At 35.0% G+C, this 22,895-nt stretch overlaps 1 protein-coding gene across 1 annotated transcript in view; it reads left to right on the top strand.

Annotated features, from left to right (window-relative positions):
• LOC136037890 (bromodomain adjacent to zinc finger domain protein 2B-like) overlaps positions 1-22,895 on the top strand; it is a 152,001-nt gene that overhangs the window by 105,843 nt on the left and 23,263 nt on the right.

Here is a 22,895-nt window from a genome sequence, read left to right on the forward strand (position 1 = left end):
TATAGCGTCCCTTAAACTAGTATCTATCTAATCTGATATCTATCTATGTAATTTGTTTCCAGTTTTTGCAAAAACAAAGAATATCCACCCCCCACCACCATAAGTGGCTTCCACCTCCCACCCCCATAAGTGGCTTTGAATCAACTCCAAGGTAGAACTACTATACCCCCTCCCTTTTAAGAAAATATAGGAAATAATTTATTTATCCTGTATGTAAAACATGTCAGAACTAGTTTTGTCGTCGTTGAACACACAACATATATCATATGAGTCCTCCCATTCCCGTTTTGAAATATAATCTCTAAATGAAAGTTTGAAGCGTATTCGTTTTCTTTCAAAATGTTACTTTTATTAAAGGCATAAAATATGTGGCGGTAAATATTCAGCTTCCTCCGGCTTGATGTTGTCTTACCCAAAACAAAAGGAATTGCCTAAGAATAGGCAATATAAGTCAAGTTTTGTAGTGCCTCATTGAGCTATGGCGGAGGGAGCTATATGGGGGTTTACCTGTATGGCGGTAAAAATCATTTTTGCCCTGGCTCGATGCTGTCTTACCCGAAACAAAAGAAATTGCCGAAGAATAGAATTTAAGAATTTTTGGTGCGTGATATGTGTAAAGTTTGGGCTGTATTGCCGTTCAGCTGTGTTGAGGTGAGTTGTGCAGGGGCTGACATGTATGGTGGTGAGAATTCCGCTTGCCCCGACTTGACTCTGTCTTGCCCAAAACAAAAGGAATTGCTTTAGAATATTTTAGATGTTCACTTGACTGCCCGTATGTAAATGAATAATATGAATGGTAAATTTGGTTCACTCTCACACTCCAGGGCTATAGGAAAGAAAGTTTAGCACGGCTAAGCCACTGTTTACGGACAAGGAGTGATACATTGGCAAAACCCCTGCATTTTCACAATTGGTCTGGGACGGAACGAACCGTAGGTCGTTCCCGAACGGGGTGGGAATCGGTCGTAAAAATGGTTGAAAGGAAATTTGAATTTCATGGGAGGGTTAAAGAGTAGAGTTAAAACAAATTGGGGGTAAGGCAGGAGCGTGTAGAGTTGTTTTGCCTTCAGGTGACTTAGAGCTGCAACGAATGTTTAGTAGTACTAAAAGAAAAAAAGTATGGACATACTTGTAAAACAACGTACCTTAAACTTTAATTACGCACTTTAAGCTACGTGCCTGTAAAACTTTTAGTAGTAAAACTGAATGATGTTCCTCTTATTCCTATAATTTAGAGGTGAGTTAAAGAAAGCTTTTAAACAATTCAAGGGTTTAACGATTTATTCAAGGGTTTAATTAGCAGTAAAAGGAGCTGTAAGTGCTTTGTGAATAATGTGGGTTCAATTCAGTATAAAGCAGATGCAATTTTGTTTAGTATTCTACAAACTTAGATGTTCCAACACATTTTGCTCCAGTCATGGCTCTCCTCCCCTACCTCCCAAGAAGTAAATACACCTCCATCGATTCAACCATTGGATAAAGACCTGCTAGGAAAACATTTATCATTCTTGAAAAAAAAATTAGATATGGTGTTTTGGTTTGGTCTTTAGGACATGAGACATGCACCTGGTGCAGAGACATGCTGGTGCAGACATGCACCAGGCATTACCTACTGATATATAAGCTGAATATCCACAGCTAGTAAGACTCCCAAACCTCCTATTTAATCAATGTGAAAATGTAAACTGGATAGAATACATTCTTAATGTGCAGATAGGTTGAAGTGTGGTTTCATATAAGCACAAGAAAATTTCAAAAAACGCCGCTTCTGATAGTATTACATTTTTGTGTTTTATTTATTATTTTTACAAATAATATCAATTGGTGATTGAGAAGTTACTCTTTATGTTGAAAATCTTTCAATATATTTATGAATCAATATTTTACAAAAATGACTAAGAAAAGAACATGACAGGAGGTTCTGTTTAAACTTCTATACATGCAAAAGTATTCGTCTGTCCGAAAATATCAAAATAACCTAACCTAGTCTTCCTCCCAGTTGTTCTAAAATTTTTCGTTTCGAAGATAAAAGTTACTTTTGATCTTTTAAAAAAAAAGGAAAAAAGGCTTAAATCAGAATCTAACCATCTCACAGAAGATGTTCACTCACGAACAACAATAGCAAAATGGGAAGAAGTTCCATTTTGTATTTAAGTCTAATCCAAAGAGTGTAGGTAGATTATAAGAGCAAAAACTGGCGCCAGTGTCGGCAAAAAATCGCCAGTGTCATCTAACGTCATCTAGCATTTGGCGTTTCTTGGAATTTTCGCAAACTTCTTAATTATGTTTTTTTCAGAAACTGACATCAAACACTTATTACTACAGTGAATTGGCCAGATACACTAATTGCACTAATTTTGCTTTACTATTACGTCGAAAAAATGTCAAGAAATACCAAATATTAGAACCGTTGTTTTTTTGTTTTTTTCGTTAACGGTAGCGCCAGTTCCTACTCCTGTAAGTTATCCATAATCTTTCGTCTGATCATTACTACTCTTCTAATACAACTGTCCAGTTCTCATCTTTCAGCATGGCGAGCTACCTTTTGCATTTATAGTATAGCGAAAGGTAAAAGCCATACGAGTAGGTCATTCAGGAAGGCATGAAGGAATTTATTGAGGGGTGTACATAATGGGAGGGATATATATTAGACAAAATGAAATTATAGAAAGTTGCAGGAAAATTTTGCGATTTAGGAGTGGGAAATGCGCATACTGTAGGCCTCTGTTTACATGTCACAGCTGATTACGTCCACCTATTGCCTGAAGATGGTATCTTTGTTCCTACTCCCTCTCCACTTGATTATATTTATACTTGACTTTATACTATGTAATATCTGATAGATAAATTCTAATAGATCATCACTTGATGAGTCTTATATTTGCAGACTAGTGCAGATAGTACTAATATCGTACAAGTGTACGATTATAACATTGTACAATTTGTATGAATTTTACTGGAGCAAAACCCGGCACGTACACATGAACCTAACTAAGAATAATTGTGTTGCGAAAGCAACATTTTGGTTTTGTCGCGTTTTTTTTTCTTTTTTTCTAGCACCCCGATTTCAGCTTATTTCTAGAAAGTGGTAAGGGTCTAACCTCTGCGGTTTTTACGTAAAGTGTGGACCTTAGGCTGGATTGATGAAAATGACTTTGTATTTTAAAAAGTTTCGTAGAACTCTTGCCTAGTGCCACCTATTGTTTCTACCCATTTCTGTTCGTGATTTCAGCTGAGTTTATCATTCGTTTTTTTTTCCCTTGGGTTTGCGGTGGAGAAATGGTATCAGATGTGCCTCTCAAACTTTAAAAGTTCTCTCATTGCTAAAAAATTTGCAGTTTATCCTTTGCTCCTTTCTAAGTGATGACGTTAGAAACTTGGCCTGCGGCAAAAAAGTCAACTTTTGAACTGAAGACATATAGATTTTTTTTTCGACGGCAGTCGATAGGTCTTAATGAGCTGATGAAAGTATATGTCGTCCATTTTTTGGTAGAAAAATTCCTTCATGAGATATATCAGTTCGAAAGTTCAAAGGGGTTGACAATTTCAGTAGTAAGGTACACACTGAAACCAAAAATAGGCCGATACAGAAATGGTATCAGATGTGCCTCTTAAACTTAAAAAGTTCTCTCATTGCTAACGAAATTAGAGTTTATCCTTTGCTCCTTTCTAAGTGATGACGTTAGTAACTTGGCCTACGGAAAAAAAGTCAACTCTTGAAACAAGACAGATAGATTTTTTTTGACGGCAGTCCATAGCTCTTGGTGAGCTGATCAAAGTATATGACATCCATTTTTTGGTAGAAAAATTTCTTCCTGAGATATATCAGTTTGAAAGTTTAAAGGGGTTGACAACTCCAGTAATAAGGTATACACACTGAAGCCAAAAATAGGCCGATACCAATTGTGAGATGTATAGGGGAGTTTAAAGCAACAGTCGGCTGTTAGCTCATAATCATTTTCGGCAATGAGGGGTTCCCAACTTTTGCTAGTTGGTGTACCTATTATTTGTTTCCGGTGTATCAATTTGGTTCTAGTGGTAAGACATGTAGAGGACTTGTAAGTAATAATCGGCTGTTAGGCTACAATCATCTTCAGTGATGAGGGGTCTGCAACTTTTGCTAGTTACAATGAGGGATTTGCAACTTTTGCGAGTTGGTGTACCTAGTATTTATTTTAAGATTCTTACAGATTAACAACTTCAGCGTTTAATCGAAGCGAGGAAACAAAACCAAAGTGTTGCTCTCGTAACTCTTTAAACGGCGAGGCCGAACAACGGTTGCCGTAACACCTCACGTTGTCCATGCAACATAGATCTAGTTGACATTATACTCGACATAGCTTCCATACTTGACATTCCTTTCTTGCTACAGAAATTCTATCATAAAATATATGGATACTACTGCTGTTTTCATGTCTACAATTCTTGGTTTATTTTTTCTTTTTAATCAAGCAAAAAAGTTGCAATTGTAAGTGGGAAGAGCAAGGGCTGACCGTTTTTTGGGAAAATTTACAGATTTCGTAGAATTTATTTATCGGAAGAAAAACCGATAAATAATCAATTTGGCCCAATACCTGTGGAACAGGTGTTAGAAAAAAAACATACCCTCCAGTTGCAAGGACAATTGCAATAAGGTGAACATGTTCAAGAAACAGTCGTCTGTTCGATAGAACACACTTTTGGTGTTGCCAACAATTAAGAAAAGCCAAAAAATAGCAAGGTCAAAAGGCTGATGTGCCAGTAATAGCAATTCGGATTGTCATTTCGCTGCTATTGATTTTAAAACTAATTGAAAAATATGTAAAAAAGAAATATGGTCGTTTTTGCCAAGTGTTTTTCTTTTATTTTAATTGGAGTCTTTTCATTGAGAATCCATTCATACCTATCTTTTGTGTGCTTCAGGTCAAAGTAAAGATTTAGCAGAACAAGAATGGCATGAGACGTCACTAAATTTAAGTTTTGCATAAAGTATGATCAGCTACTTTTATAATTCAGTAGATATGGAGCTGGGGTAGAAATCTGGGGGAGGTAAACAGGAAGGGTATACGAAAGCACAGGATGGCTTGAGGGCCATAAACTTCCTAGCTGAAGGGCTATAAAATGGAGATCATTATTGCCGTTTTGGGCTATATTGTCTTTATTCTTTTTCCTTTGTCGGTATATATTTGGATTAAATAAAAAAAAAACAAGTTTTTTTAACTGAAAGTAAGGAGCGAGATTAAAAATTAAAACGAACAGAAATTACTCCGTTTATGAAAGGGGCTGTTCCCTCCTCAACACCCCGCTCTTTACGCTAAAGTTTGAATCTTTCTCTCAACTCTACTTTTTAACAGCAAAAAAATTTAGCGTAAAGAGCGGGGCGTTGAGGAGGGAACAGCCCCTTTCATAAACGGAGTAAATTCTGTTCGTTTTAAGTTTTAACCTCTCTCCTTACTTTCAGCTAAGAAAACTTGTTTTTTTATTTAATTCCCGAACGTTTTTTAAATAATGCATGTCTTGATTTTGGCTCACCGTACATGAATAATTGAAACGAAATTTGCATATTAATTTATTTTTATGGCTAAATGCCTTTCTCATAGTTTTGATTGGACGATTGTGAGTAAAAAGAAGCGGAGGAGTAGGCCTAGTTACCCTCTAATTTTTCGGTTATTTAAAAAGGCAACTAGAACTTTCAGTTTTTTACGAACATTTTTATTAGTAAAAATATCCGTAATTTCGAATTAACTTTTGTAAAGAACTTCTATATTCGTATGTTTTTATTACGTATATAAGGGGGTTCATCCCCTCGTTAATAACTCGCTCTTTACGCTAAAGTTTAAATTATGTCCCAATTCCTTAAGAATGACCCCTGAATCACAAAGGCCGTAGAATAAATAGTTGAAATTAATAAAATTACTTTAGCGTAAAGAGCGAGGTATTAGGAGGAGGTGAATTCCTCATATGCGTAATAATTTCTGTTCGCTTTAAGTTTTAATGCTGCTCCTTACTTTCAGTTCATACAACTTTTTCATATTTATTTTTTCATTGTTCTTTAAAAAAATGCTAAAAGATCCCGCGCCCCCCCCACATAACCCCCTCACCTCAACCCCTCCCCCAACCGTGGGGGAGTAAGGCGTCCCAAAAACATACTTATTTTGTTTTTCGACTATGCTGAATAAAATGGCTATCTCAGAATTTTGATCCGGTGACTTTGGGAAAAACATGAGCGTGGGAGGGGGCCTAGATGCACTCCAATTTTTTTTGGTCACTTAAAAAGGGCACTAGAACTTTTAATTTCCATCAAAATGAGCTCTCACACGACATTCTTGGATCACTGGATCGATACAATCACCCCTGGGGAAAAAAAACAACAAAAAAAGAAACAAACATGCATCCGTGATGTCTTGTGGCAAAAATGCAAAATTCCACATTTTTGTAGATATGAGCTTGAAACTTCTACTGTAGGATTCTCTGATATGCTGAATCTGATGGTGTCATTTTAGTTAAGATTCTATGACTTCTAAGGGATGTTTCCCCTATTTTCTAAAATAAGGCAAATTTTCTCAGGCTCGTAACTTTTGATTGGTAAGTCTAAATTTAATGAAACTTATATATTTAAAATCTACATTAAAATGCGATCCTTTTGATGTAACTATTAATATAAGATTTCTGTTTTTTAGAGTTTCGGTTACTATTGAGCCGGGTCGCTCCTTACTACAGTTTGTTACCACGAACTGTTTGATTAATATATCGTTATATAATATTTTCAGAAATAGTTTTGAACTATTGAACGGTCGAAGACCCTCCAGTCCCCAATTTTTTTTCTATGACTATGTATTGTTGGATATGAACTTTTCAAAAGCCAGCCTGATCAAGTCCAATTCTTATATTTCAAGATTAAAATTCAAAGCATATGATTGGCTCGGAACTTAACACAATCACAATAGTTTTCCAATAAAACAAGGACTAGTACCAGAAGATGACGAAAACTGTCTGCAATCAGGAGTGAAGGCTTTTCCACCAGATCCTACGTGCATTATAACCAATACCAGCGCTTTTTTCCCCTTTTGAATCTTCTCTCCTGTTTGTTTTATGGCTTTCATCAGGTTGGCTGCTGAATGGCTCATATGAAATGGCTATTTAAACGCCTTTAATTTGACCTTGTCCTCAAATTTGCAGATATGCATGTATATATATATATATATATATATATATATATATATATATATATATATATATATATATATATATATATATATATCTTTTATATATATAAAAATAAGTTGTCTGTGTGTATGTGTGTCTGTCGAGTGACGTCATGTTTGTCAACTGACGTATCTATCTATCTTCTATATATATAAAAATAAGTTGTCTGTGTGTGTGTGTGTCGAGTGACGTCATGTTTGTGTGTCGACTGACGTCATGTTTGTCGACTGACGAAATTACAGACCGGGACATCGGGACACAAATGACGACCGGGACACCCGGACATAGGGAATATAAATGACGACCGGGAAACTCAAAGAGAAAGCGACCGGGACACAAGGAATGTTCGATTAGCAATCACCATCAACAAAGCACCGGGACACAGGGAATATAAATGACGACCAGGACATAAGTAAAAAAAAACTAAAAAAAAGGTAAAAAGTATAGAAAAACTAAAAAGAAATTAAAAACTAAAAACTAATAAAAAAACTAAAAAAGCCAAAAAACTAAAAAACTAAAAAAACTAAAAAAGAAAAAAAAATAAAAAAGAAAAAAAAAGGAAAAAAACTGAAAAATAAATGAGAAAAAAAAACTGAAAAAAATGAAAATAAAAATAAAAAAAAACTAAAAAGGTAAAAACTACAAAAAAAACTAAACGAAAAAAGAAAAAAGACTAAAAAAACTAAAAAAAAAGTAAAAACCAAAAAAAAACTAAAAAAAAAAGGGGGAAAAACACAAAAATTTATTTCATCATATACCAATTCAAAAACGAATGTATATACAGACCGGGACACCGGGACACAAATGACGACCGGGACACAGGGAATATAAATGACGACCGGGACACAGGGACACAACTACAACGGGGACGCCGGGGGCACAGGGGGATATATAAATGACGACGGGGACACAGGGAATGTTTGATTAGCAATCACCATCAACAAAGCTCAAGGGCAATCATTAGAATCGTGAGGTATAACTAAAAAAAAGACCAATTCAAAAACGAATGTATATACAGACCGGGACACCGGGACACAAGGAATATAAATGACGACCGGGACACTCAAAGAGAAATTACAGACTGGGACACCGGGACACAAATGACGACCGGGACACAGGGAATATAAATGACGACCGAGACACAGGGACACAACTACAACGGGGACGCCGGGGGCACAGGGGGATATATAAATGACGACGGCGACACAGGGAATGGTCGATTAGCAATCACCATCAACAAAGCTCAAGGGCAATCATTAGAATCACAGGGACACAACTACAATGGCGCGTAACTAATATGGCGCGTAACGACTTACGCACGCGGGGGGGCTTGGGGGGGTGAAGCGCCCCCATATATATATGTATATATATATACCATCTTGATCACCAAAGAATATTTTAAAAAAAGTGTAACAAACAGTTCGTGGTAAGGAACTGTAGTAAGGAGCGACCCGGCTCAATAGTAACTAAAACTCTAAAAAACAAATACCAATTTTGATGCCAATACATACATCAAACGAATCACCTTTTTATGCTGATTTTAAATATATAAGTTTGATCAAGTTTATTCTTATCCTTCATAAGTTACGAGCCTAAGGAAATTAGCCTTATTTTCCAAAAAAGGGGGAAATACCCCCTAAAAGTAATAGAATCTTAATGAAAACTATACCGTCACATTCAGCGTATCAGAGAACCCTACTGTAGAGGTTTCAAGCTCCTATCTGCAAAAATGTGGAATTTTGCATTTTTTGCCAGAATTAAGATCACGGATGCGTGTTTATTTGTTGTTGTTGTTGTTTTTTTTTCAAAGATGATCGTATCAACCCAAGGGCCCTAGAATGTCTCGAGAGGGCTCATTCTAACGGAAATTAAAAGTTCTAGTGCCCTTTTTAAGTGACCAAAAAATTGGAGGGCAACTTGGCTCATTCCCACGTTCATTTTTCCCCAAAGTCACTGGATAAAATTTTGATATAGCCATTTTGTTGAGCATAGTCGAAAACGAAATAAATATGTCTTTGAGGACGACTTAATTCCCCGAGTCCCCGTGGGAAGGGCTCCAGGTTATGAACTTTGCCCATTGTTTACATATAGTATTGGTTATTGATGAAGTATAACGACGTTTCCTGGGGTATTTTTTATGGTGGTGGTGGGAGGGGTCGGTGGTTACGTGAGAGAATCTTTCCATGGATGAATTTATCATGGGAGAAAAGAATTTCCATGAAGGGGGCGCTGGTATTCCAGCATTATCTAAAACATCAATGAGAAATTAAATAAAAAACAAGTTTTTTTCAACTGAAAGTAAAAAGCAATTTTAAAACTTAAAACGAATAGAAATTATTACATATATGAGGGGGGTTCGTCCCCTCCTCAATACCTCGCTCTTTACGCTAAAGTATTTTTGGTAATTTCAAAAGAGCTATTTATTCTAATTACACGGGCTTTATGGTTCAGGGGTCATTCTTAAAGAAATGGAGCAAAATTCGAACTTTGTTGTAAAGAGCGAGGTATTAACGAGGGGGACGAACCCCCTCATATTCGTAATAAAAATATACGAATATAGAAGTTCGTTACATAAGTTAATTTATAAGTTACGTATATGTATTAGTAATAAAAAAGTTGGTAAATAAAATTAAAAGTTAGTGGCCTTTTTAAGAAAAAAAAAATCGGAGGGCAACTAGACCCCCTTCTCCGCCCTTTTTCTGAAAATCGTCCGATCAAAACTTTAGCCATTTAGCCAAAAAAGAATAAAATTAATATGTAAATTTCGTTTTAGTTATTCATGTACGGTGAGCTAAAATCAAATCTTCATTAATTCAAAAACGTTCAGAAAAAACAACAAATTTTTTCAACCGAAAATAAAGAGCAGCGTTAGAACTGAAAACACACAGAAATCATTTCGTATATGAGAAGATTCGTCCCCTCCTCAGTACCTCGCTCTTCACGCTAAGTATTTTTAGTAATTTCATCAGAACTATTTATTCTAATTAAACGGCCTTTGTGGTTCAGGGGTCATTCTTAAAGAATTGGAACAAAATTAGAACTTTAGTGTAAAGAGCGGGGTATTGACGAGGGGGCATCCCCCCCATATACGTAATAAAAATATACGAATATAGAAGTTCGTTGCGTAAGTTAATTTGTAAGTTACATATCTTTATTTCTAATAAAAACTTTCGTAAATAAAGTCAAACGTTCTAGTGGTCTTTTTAAGTGGCCAAAAAAGTGGAGGGCAGCAAGGCCCCCCCACCCCTTTTTCCCTCAAAATCGTCCGATCAAAATTTTGAGATAGTCATTTATTCAAAAAAAGTAAGATTAGTATGCAGATTTCGTTTTAATTATTCATGTACGGTGATCTAAAATCAACACTTGCATTAATTCAAAAACGTTCAGAAATTAAATAAAAAAAACAAGTTTTTTTTAGCTGAAAGTAAGGAGTGACATTAAAATTTAAAACGAACAGAAATTATTCTGTTTATGAAAGGGACTGTCCCCTCCTCAACGCCCTGCTCTTTACGCTATAGTTTGACTCTTTCTCACGACTCTACTTTTTAAAACAATAGAAACTTTAGCATAAAGAGTGGGGCGTTGACGAGGGGATGGTCCCTTTCATATACAGAATAATTTATGTTCGTTTTAAGTTTTAATGTTGCTCTTTACTTTCAGTTAAAAAAAATCTTGTTTTTATTCATTTAATCAAGTGCTGGGACGAGCCTAGCATACACCATAAGGTTCAGTCCTTCCGATAATTTCATAAAAAATTGTTTATATTTTGTAAAATTTATAATTTTTTTTAATTTTTTATATTTTATAAAATTTGTACTGGTTCAGTTATGGAAAGTCTGCTTTTTTATAGTCTTTGCATAACCAAAAAGGGCTTTTTGTAAAGAAAAAAAAAATAGAAATCCTGGCGGTTCAAAATACGGAAGTCACTTATTTTCCCCCAAAAGATAGTAAAATGTTCTTTGCTATTTAACTGTTTCAGAACAATAAGAACTAAATATATTAGCCGTCTGTGCTACCAGTTGAGGGCTGCAACCTTTCCTTGTCTATCACAATATACGATAATCATAGTAATGTATTGTCATATAAGTACTTTAATGGATCTTTTCTTTACCTTGCTGTGAACGGTTACCATGACCTGACCTGAAAATTATGAGTTTCAGCATGCTTATCTAGCAGGTATGTGGGAGTGAATTTTGGGAGGCAGGGTATACCGGAGGATGACATGACATCTGAAAAGAAAGTCCTTAGTCCTCGGAAATTAATGCTGTTGAGAATTTTTTACCTTATATTTTGTTATCTAATATGTTTTTCATTAATCAGGGCCATTTTCACTGACCTTCCATATAAACTTCAGCTAAATCATTTGTTTTTACATTGTTTTATCCCCCCCCCCCAACCGAAATCATTTCATGTGTACATCTTTACATTCTACATAACGTTATGATGTAGGTCGTTACCTCCTCTATAGCTGTTATACCTAATTCCATGCCCAGAACTTCCTATTGTTCTTTTAATTTTAACTATGCTATAAGAAAAAAAAACCTTGTTATGTTTCTTGTTTCAATGACTTTAAACTTGACATATATCAGCATAACAAATAGCTGCATATACCTATTACTGAGGGACTGTGCGCAATGTTTTTTATGTATACCTTAGTAATATGTACATATATGTTTTTTTTATATATACCGTATGTACGATTGTACGAACGCAGGAAAGTGGGCACAAACTTTGGGCCAATAAGAGGCTTAACTTCAAAAAAAAGATAAAGAATGACATACAGAAGGCAGAGAGGAGGGTGCCTAGAGGTGCACAATCGTCTGTACTTGGTATACATAGTATGTAATCCCTAATACTGCGCTATAAAGAATCCGGTATTGCGACAGTAGATTTCAGACTTAATTCAACACCCTAAAATGTAACAACTTTCACTAAAAGTGTTTGACCTTACCAATGCCAGGCTTTGGTTGTAACTTAGCAAATTTTTATATAATGGAAAGATCTTTATATACAGTTTTTTGCTTCTTGGAACTTATGTAGTTGTTTCTTTAGTAACTAGCTCTGTCTTGTTTAATAACAGAAGGTTGGTGGTATAACTCTGGTTGGTTGACTGGAAGGTTGGTGGTTGGAAGGTTGGTGGTATATAAAGCCCTTGGCGAGTTCATTGCTATTAGTGTATTAGCTTGGGTATCCCCTATTTTTAAATTTAAAAAAGTTATATTAAAGGACGAGTTATTGTTTAAGTTTGTCACATTGTGGTGCTTGGTGAGATATGGTGAATTGTCAGCTCCTCGCATTGCATTATTACTGGTTTTTTTTCGAATGGAAATAAAGAAAAATATTGAAATCCAAAATTAACAGATATTGTCCTTTGCATGGAGGGGGCTGCCGCTCCTTCAACCCGCAGCTATTTACGCTAAAGTTTAACTGTATTTTTCTGAAACCATTTTAAATTGCAACAAACATAGCTTTTTTGTAATTGTAAGTATTTTATTCTCTGGCTACTTTTCAAAAGTTTTGAAAAAAGATTACAAAGAAAAATTAAAACAAAATGTATAACTTGAATTTGAAAATGCTGAATTACAAAAAAAAAAATGTTGGGCTTTCTATCATATTGGTCGTGTGTCATTCTTGAAATAAGAAAAAAATATCTAACTTTTGTTCAAAGACGGGGGGGGGTGTTCCTAGGAGACAAAATTATTCCGAACAGCTATTACGTTCGTTTTTTTATTATAACATTTGGGAACATTATGGCAGGACTTCAACTTTTTGAATTCTTTTTTTTATCATTTTATTTAAAAAATAAATCAATTTAATTTCCTAGTCTAATATGTAATCAATTTAATTTCCTTTTTAATATATAGTAAATCGATTGGCTGAATAAATTTCAATATAAGATATCTATTTACGTCTCAGTGAAGTGTAATCGACACTCTGCCTTGACGATGTAGCAATATGTGTGGCCCCGATGTGGCAATACGATGTGACCCCGATGTGGCTTATTTGTGGTAATTCCTACCACAATATCCCAAGCGTGTGTGCCTGGATAGGGGGAAGAAATTGAGGGCTGTGAAACTAGGATCAGTGTGATTATGGGGTCACATTTTTTAAGCTGTCTTGAGAGGGAAATTTTGGTAACAATTTAAGGTAGTCTATCAAACGCCCCCCCCCCCTTAAGAATAATTATTAGAAACTACCATTCCTGAGCTTTAAAAAGAAAATTTTGCTCCGTTTAATCGAAATAATAAAATTGTTAATACTATAATATTATAATACTAGCTGTTGGGGTGGCGCTTCGCGCCACCCCAACACCTAGTTGGTGGGGTGCTTCGCGCCCCCCCAAGCCCCCCCGCGCGCGTAAGTCGTTACGCGCCATATTAGTTACGCGCCATTGTAGTTGTGTCCCTGTGTCCCACCTGTGAATATAGATAGATTTATATATGTGTTTCAAACTACGTAAAAATTGCGAATATACATTTTTGGCTTTCCCACTACTGGGAGATTTCCGTTTCCAATTGCCAGCAATTCGTTTTGCAATCGGACACGCATATTTGTAGTTAATTTTAATATTTTTACGTGTGCCCATAAATTAGAATTTTTCAGGCAAGCATTCATTTCGTCTGCAGGAGTTAAACTACGTAAAAATTGCGAATATACAACATTCTTGGCTTTCCCATTGTCTGTGCATACACAAAGCCGTATGTACTAATAATGACGTCATATGCAAACGCTCTTTTTACAAACAAACAAACATGCATACACACAACTCGTTTTTATATAGATAGATAGATAGGTAGATACAATACAAATTAACTGCGTAAAACTTGCGAATATACAACATTTTTCGCTGTCCAATTGTCGCTGCATATAAATAGATTGTCAGGTTTACCGACCCTCGAACATGCAACGTACAATTGTCCATGGGAAAAACAATCAGTATTAAGATCTATACCACATTTTTCTAATGATTGACCTTGAGCTTTGTTAATGGTGATTGCAAATGCTAATCGAATTGGGAATTGTAATCTTTTAAATTAAAAAGGCAGATCCGTTGGAATCATGGGAATGCGAGGAATAAGAACAGCCTCACTCTCAAAAGGCCCTGTCAAGATTGTGGCCTCTATTAGGTTTTCCATTGTTTTTTTTACGGCAAGTCGCTTGCCATTGCAAAGCTTTGGTGGGTTGATATTTCTTAAAAGTATTATTGGTACGCCTATTTTTAGTTGTAGCACGTGTGGTGGAAACCCTGAAAGATCTATGGAATTTAAAAATTCAGATGGATAATTAACCGCTTCATTTGGTTCCAAAACTGTGTCGACTGACTTGTAAAGGACTGCCGGGTCTCGAATCTTGGTCAAAACAATATTGTTGATTTCGTGGACGTCTATATTTTTGGGTGCGAGAATCGCTCTTTCACTTAGCCATTTATTATTTTTATAATTTTTTAGAATATTCGGAAATACTTTTTCAATCAATTCATTTTTGGACGTCACTAAATTACAGAAATCAGCAGGTAGTTGTATACGTCCTGAAATTTAGTCTATCGTATCATAAATGTCTTTTTGTTCCGATGTTAACTTGGAAATGTTATTTTGTACATACGACAATAGATCATTCGTACTGTAACTTTTTTCACGATCCAATTCTACACATGTCGAAACAGCAGCGATACGGTTAGGTGAAGGCATTCCCAAATCCTGAAGAGGTTTGTTTGCCATACGTACGCACAAATCTTCTATAATAACTAAAGTGTAGTTATAAATTTCTGATGTAAAATCAAAAGTCATATCTGACGTCTCTAACTGTTTTCGATGGAGTATATCTTCGGACATTTTTGACTTATATTTTTCCTATAACTCTGTAGGAGCTAATGGAGAGCAAGTTGTTAAAATGATGCCAAACAATGCACGAATTTGACTTGGGGTTGACGTTTCGCACTAATGGGGAATATGGAACAACCCACTGGTTATCTACTTCGATGGTGGTACCGTTGCCATTGTAGGTTCTTCAGTCATTTTACAATTAGAAATTTCTCTTTCAACGGTCTTCTTACAATTAAAAATTTGTCTTTGAACGATATTCTTAAATACCTGTGTCCTGGTCGTCATTTATATTCCCTGTGTCCCAGTCGTCATTTGTGTCCCGGTATCCCAGTCTGTAATTTCTCTTTGAGTGTCCCGGTCGTTATTTATATTCCCTCTGTCCCGGTCGTCATTTGTGTCCCGGTCTGTAATTTCTCTTTGAGTGTTTTTTCTTTTTAGTATTTTTTAGTTTTTTACATTTTTCTTTTTTCAGTTTTCTTTTTCTTCTTTATTTTTCAGCTTCACTATGAAATACATATCGCCGAACCTTTGTTTTTTTAACTAAAATCTGGTAGGCATTGATGACCTTATCCGAGTCAAAATCCCAAACCCAATCATCATCGCTATCATTTTCAGTTTTGATATGTTTTGACTCTCGCTGTCCAGGTGGATCTTCATCTAACTGCGCGGTTTTGCGTTCTTTAGCCTCAAGCCTGTTTCCTTGCTGTTCTTTTGATTCCTCGGCACGCTTTCTTTTCTGACTTTCTCTATCAGCAGCAAGTTTTTTGGCATAGACTCTTTGAGCATCTTCATCGGCTTTTGCCATTGTAAGTTCATCAGTCATTTTAAACTTAAACATTAATAGATTTCTACGTGAACATATATGTCTTAAATATCTTTAATGACGTCACCGTCATAGCAAAAATGACGACAACTAATTTCATGACGTCAGCCGACACAGAAACATGACGTCACCTGATCCACAGACAGACACACAGACAGACAACTTATTTTTATATATATAGATTATATATTATATAATATTATAAGAAACAATCAAACTTTTTGATGCTGAAAATTTATACTCTTCCTACGGATGCATTTGATAATGAATTAGATTTATTTTTCCTAGGACCAGTGTAATATGATCATGTAATTAATGGAACTCTTAAGATTGCAAAAAAAAAAATTGAAAAATTTTCTTTTTAAAGTTCAGGAATGGTAGTTCCTAACAATTTTCATCTGTGTTTTTTTCCTTCTAAATCTATTTCTTTTAAATTTATAGTAAATCGATTGGCTGAATAAACTTCAATATAAGATATATATTTACTTCTGAGTGAAGTGTAATTGGCACTGCCTTGACGATGTGGCAATACCACACTTATTTGTGGTAATTCCTATTAAACAGTTCGTGGTAACGAACTCTAGTAAGGAGCGACCCGGCTTAATAGTAACCGAAACTCTAAAAGACGGATTTTTGATACCAGTAGTTACATCAAAAGAACCAGAAAAGAATCTATTCCAATAAAAGAATATATAAGTTTCACCAAGTTTAGTCTTACCCATCAAAAGTTACGAGCCTGAGAAAATCTTCCTTATTTTAGAAAATAGAAGGAAACACCCCCTAAAAGTCATAGAACCCCACTGTAGAAGTCTCAAGCTCCTATCTACAAAAATGTAGATATTGGTATTTTTTTGCTAGAAGACCGATCACGGGTGCGTGTTTATTTGTTTTTTTTTTTTAGGGGTGGTCGTATCGACCCAGTGAGATAGTCATTTTATTCACCATTGTCTAAAAACCTAATAACTATGTCTTTGGGGACGACTTACTCCCCCAGAGTCCCTGTGGGAGGGGCTACGAGTTACAAACCTTAACCAGTGTTTACATATAGTAATGGTTATTGAGAAGTGTACAGATGTTGTCAGGAGATTTTTTTGGGTTGGGGGGGAGAAAATGAGGGGGGTTACGTGAGAGGATCTTTCTATGGAGGAATTTGCCACGGGAGAAGAAAATTTCAATGAAGGGAGCGCAGGATTTTCTAGTATTATTTAAAAAAACACTGAAAAAATAAATATTAAAAGTTTTTTCAACTGAAAGTAAGGAGCAGCATTAAAAACGAACAGAAATTATTATGCATGTGAGGGGTTCACCTCCTCGTAATACCTCGCTCTTTACGCTAAAGTATTTTTAGTAATTTCAACTATTTATTCTACGGTCTTTGTGATTCAGGGGTCATTCTTAAGGAATTGGGACAAAATTTAAGCTTTAGTGTAAAGAGCGAGGCATTGACAAGAGGGTGAACCCCCTCATATACGCAATAAAAACATACGAATATAGAAGCTCGTTACGTAAGTTAATTTGTAAGTTACGTATATTTTTTACTAATGAAAACGTTCGTAAAAAATTAAAAGTTCTAGTTGCCTTTTTAAGTAATCAAAAACTTGAAGGGCAACTAAGCCTCCTCCCTCGCTTCTTTTTTTTCTCAAAATCTTCCGATTAAAACTATAAGAAAGCCATTTAGCAAAAAAAAAAATTAATATGCAAATTTTGTTTTAATTATTTATGTGCGGAGAGCCAAAATCAAAACATGCATTAATTCAAAAACGTTCAGAAATTAAATAAAAAACAAGTTTTTTTAACTGAAAGTAAGGAGCGACATTAAAACTTAAAACGAACAGAAATTACTCCGTATATGTAAGGGGATTGTTCTCCTCAACTCCCCGCTCTTTACGCTAAAGTTTTTTACTGTTTTAAAAAGTAGATATAAGAGAAAGAAATAACATCACTCATTTTTTTCTAAAATTAAGGCTCTTAACGAATTTTCTGAAGCTTCTGGTCTATCTAGATCGTTTGTTTTAGGCTAGAATATGTTTACGATTCAATGGGATCATTCATGTTGCTTATCTTCAAATAACTGTTTTTTTTTGGTTTGTTTTTTTCATTATTTTCGTTTGGGATTCGTTGTGATGCTTGTTGTCGCATGTCTTCTAGTATGTCTTCTGTATATATGGCATGACGTCATATATACAAAAAACTTCTTTCCCAGCCTTTCCCCAGTGGTTATATTTTTGCTTTATTTCATTGCTGTATAATTCAGTAACATCAAGAATGATCCGATGTCTATGCCCTCTGAACACAAAAACAATCGTTGAATGTCGTAGCCAAATTGAGATTTTCTGGGTGAAAATAGAAGAGCTGCTAATGTTAAAAAAGATAAAAAAAAATATTAAAAAGTTGAGGAAGTATCTGTGACAAAAAAAGAATTTTTTTTTCTGTAGCAGAAAAAGAATCGATAAATGGTGACATCGATTAGCATATTGCTAAGATCCAAAGCCTTATCAGTGAGTCATTAAACTGCTTTAGTGGTATCGAAAAATTTGTCTTGATGGCAATAACGATACGAAATAACGGAGAATAATTATTCGTCATTATTTATAATTGAAAATCCAACCGCAGGTTTTTTTTTATGTTTCGATTATATGGCGGAAAAGCGTTTTTTTCGGTTAGTTTTCCCACTCTTTTGAACTAAATCCTTTCTATTGATTAAATATAAAAAACTGGAAGTTTTTCAACTGAAAGTAAGGAGCGACATTAAAACTTAAAGCGAACCGGAATTATTTCGTTTATGAAAGGGATTGTCCCCTCCTCGACGCCCCGTTCTTTACGCTAAAGTTTGACTCTTTCTCACAACTTTACCTTTAAAAACTTTAGCATAGAGAGCGAGGCGTCGAGGAGGGGACAACCCCTTGCATATACGAACTAATTTCTGTTCGTTTTAAATTTTAATGTCGGTCCTTACTTTCAGTTGAAAAAACTTGTTTTTTTTTTATTTAATTTCTGAACGTTTTTGAATTAATGTTTGTTTTGATTTTGGCTCACCGTACATGAATAATTAAAACGAAATTTGCATATTAACTTTTTTTTGGCTAAATAGCTTTCTCATAGTTTTGATTGGACGATTTTAATAAAAAAAGGGTGGGGGAGGAGGCCTTGTTGCGCTTCAATGTTCGGTTACTTGGAAAGGCAACTAGTACTTTTTATTTTTTTTACGAACATTTTTATTAGTAATAAATATACGTAACTTACGAATTAACTTGCGTAACGAACTTCTATATTTGTATATTTTTATTACGTATATGAAGGGGTTCACCTCCTTGTCAATACCTCGCTCTTTACACTAAAGCTTTTAATTTTGTCCCAAATCTTTAAGAATGACCCATGAATCACAGAGGCCGTAGAATAAATAGTTGAAATTGCTAAAAATACTTTAGCGTCAAGAGCGAGGTATTGAGGAGGCGACGAGCCCCCTTATATACGTAGTAATTTCTGTTCGTTTTAAGTTTTAATGCTGTTCCTTACTTCCAACTGAAGAAATTTGTTTTCATTTATTTTCTCGTTTTTTTTGTTTATATGCTGCTAGAAAATCCTGCGCCCCCTTCGTGGAAATTCTCTTCCCTCATGATAAATTCCTCCTCCCACGTAAATTCCTCCCCCAACCTCCTCCCCACTATGAAAAAGCCCCCCTGAAAACGTCTGTTCACTTTCCAATAGCAATTACTATTTATGTAAACAATGGTCAAAGTTTGTAACTTGCAGCCCCTCCCCCGGGGACTGTGGAGGCTTAAGTCGTCCCCAAAGACATAGTTATTAGGTTTTTTGACTGTGCTGAATAAAATGGCTGTCTCAAAATTTTGATCTGGTGACTTAGGGAAAAATGAGCGTGCGAGGGGGCCTAGGTGCCCTCCAACTTTTGGTCAATTAAAAAGGCCACTAGAACTTTCAATCTCCGTTATAAATGAGCCGGCTCGCCACATTCTAGGACCACTAGGTTGATACGATCACCCCTGCAAAAAACAGCACGCATCCGTAATCTGTCTTCTAGCAAAAAAAAAACGAAATTCCACATTTTTGTAGATAGTAGCTCGAAACTTCTATAGTAGGGTTCTCTGATACGCTGAATCTGACAGTGTGATTTAAGTGTCGTTAAGATTCTATGACTTTTAGAGGATGTTTTCCCCTATTTTCTAAAATAAGGCAACTTTTCTGGGTTGATGGGTAAGACTAAACTTGATGAAACTTATATATTTAAAATCGGTATTACAATGCAATTCTTTTGATGAAACTATTGGCATCAAAATTCCGTTTTTTTAGAGTTTCGGTTACTATTGAGCCTGGTCGCTCCTTGCTACAGTTTGTTACCACGAACTATTTGAAACAACTTACATGAGTTTGCTTTAAGTTGAGTTATGAGCGGAATCGGCTGGGCAGGTAAAATTCAATAAAAGTTACTACCTTAAATAACATAAATAACTGAATATTATCTAATGAGAAAAAACGATCATTTCTTTAAACATAGTAACTAAACTCGATAGAGGGTCGTCAGGATATTGGATACTCATTATTTATCTGGTGCTGGAAAACGTAGAAATCTGAGTACAAAATTCAAAAATTGTTCCTGGTTTAGTATTCCTCCATACCTGCATACTGAGAGGATGGGTCAGAGGAAACGCAGTGGTATTGGTCCAAAGCCCCCCCCCCAGAAAATTTTAGAAAAGTGGCCTCAATTTTTTTTCATTTTTATCCTTTGTGAAAATCCTCTGCTCCTCCTGAAGGGCTGAATTTGTGGATATCAGTAAATGTTTCATTTCTATGTTTAATAAATAAACATAAATAATTCTTGTTTTTTCTTCTTTTTTTTATCAGAAAAGAGCAAACGTGTATTAAGTAAGTTATATCCCATAAACTCTTTTATATTCCAAAATATGAACTCTCTGGGATGAAGGAGGGGCGTGTGTAGTTGTATTGGCTTCAGGCGGCTTGGTGCTGCAATGAGCTGTTAGTAGTAGTAGTAGTATTAGTATTATCGGCCTGGTTATATTTTAGGGAGAGGTTTTGTTGGTACTCGTATGGTTATAAGAAGTTGGCGAAAACAAGTATATTTAATAAGCACGCCTCACCTTACAGAAATTTTCATTCAGTGTATTTTCACTTTCAACAAAATCAAGGGCAGCCAATTTTTTTGGAGGTCAATGTTTTGGGTCAGAGGCGAAATCATATTTCCTTAATTTGATTTGATTATCTGACAAAAAAAAGACCCTTTAGGGTCATTGAATTTTCGACTACAGTTCCAAAATTGGAGCATATTGTTGTTCTTGTTATTATAATATTTTTTTTAATTATTTATTTAGTCGTAAGCAGAAGGATGACTCGGCCAAATCGAGAAATGTCTTCAATTCCTTCTCGATTTCCTTCTTCTTCTAACCTTATTTAAAGCTTCTGCTTTGGCAGTGTTTTTGATGAGCTAATTGCATCATATTCAAGTATCGATTTATTAAGTATAATTATGTCACCAACTTTACGGGCTGCGTATCAAGGATTTTTGTCGGGGGGGGGGGAAATCTTTAAACAACGGTTCAAACATTTATTTATGTGCTTTTTTTGTTACTTTTTATAAGCCGAAAATATTTTTTTCGGGAGGGGGGTCAGACTCAAAACCTCCCCACCACCCTGGATAAGGTCTTTCTTAAGAGTAACTTTTGTATTTCATCAGCGTTTCTTAATTTCTGTTTGGTTTTGAAAAGCTGAAAATGCCTTAGAGATGATGACGGATGTCCACGGGGGCAGCCGCGTAATACCGTAGTGGTGTGAAGTGTTTTAGGGGGCTTCACGAAAGGGTTAATTCTATCTCGAGTCCTGCAATTTAGGCTTACATTTCCAATTTGCTTTTCTAAAGCATTTCACAATCTGAAATAAATTTCAGCCTCCAATGATCTAAATCAAAGAAATAAAAAAAAAGAAAAAAAGAAGGATATGGGGTTAATAGTCAGTTCTACTGTCTGAAAAAAAGTTGGTTTCCATATCTTTTTTATTTCTGCTTTTATGGATTCACTCGGTATCTGAAAGCCTGTAATAATAATCTAATCTTTATTTAAAGCCTATTATAATATTATATCATTTATTTTCTACAAGTAAAATTAATTGTGTCTGCATAATATAACTTATTATGTTGCTTTTCTAAAGCATTTGATAATCTAAAATAAATTTCAGTCTCCAATGATCTAAATCAAAGAAATAAAAAAAAAGAAAAAAGAAGGATATGGGGTTAATAGTCAGTTCTACTGTCTGAAAAAAAAGTCGGTTTCCATATCTTTTTTATTTCTGCTTTTATGGATTCACTCGGTATCTGAAAGCCTGTAATAATAATCTAATCGTTATTTACAGCCTATTATAATATTATATCAATTATTTTCTACTCATAAAATTTATTATGTCTGCATAATATAACTTATTATGTTGCTTTTCTAAAGCATTTGATAATCTAAAATAAATTTCAGCCTCCAATGATCTAAATCAAAGAAATAAAATAAAAAGAAAAAAGAAGGACATGGGGTTAATAGTCAGTTCTACTGTCTTAAAAAAAGTCGGTTTCCTTATCTTTTTTATTTCTGCTTTTATGGATTCACTCGGTATGTGAAAGCCTGTAATAATAATCTAATCATTATTTACAGCCTATTATAATATTATATCAATTATGTTCTATACATAAAATTAATTGTGTCTGCATAATATAACATATTATGTTGTAATTTCATATTAACTATTTACTATATTGTTTGTTTACCTATTGTTATAATATCATGCTTACGCAGCTAATTCAGTGTCTCGAGAGTTTCACACGCAGGAGCAGTGCTGTGGATTTACGGATATTAGGGCCTGGGGAACAAAATGTGTTTCTGAAAATCTATGGGGGCCATTTTTTTGTTTTTTTCAATTTTTTTCAATAAATTTAACAAAAAAGCCACTTTTCCATGAAAAAATGCGGAAAGAATATTTCTAAAAGCTAGGACGGGGAAGATTTTTCCCTCCATCTGTACCCCATTCCGTATTAGCGCCATTTTGGGTTCATA

Source organism: Artemia franciscana, chromosome 17, assembly GCF_032884065.1.
Source record: "Artemia franciscana chromosome 17, ASM3288406v1, whole genome shotgun sequence".
Classification (NCBI taxonomy): Eukaryota; Metazoa; Arthropoda; class Branchiopoda; order Anostraca; family Artemiidae; genus Artemia; species Artemia franciscana.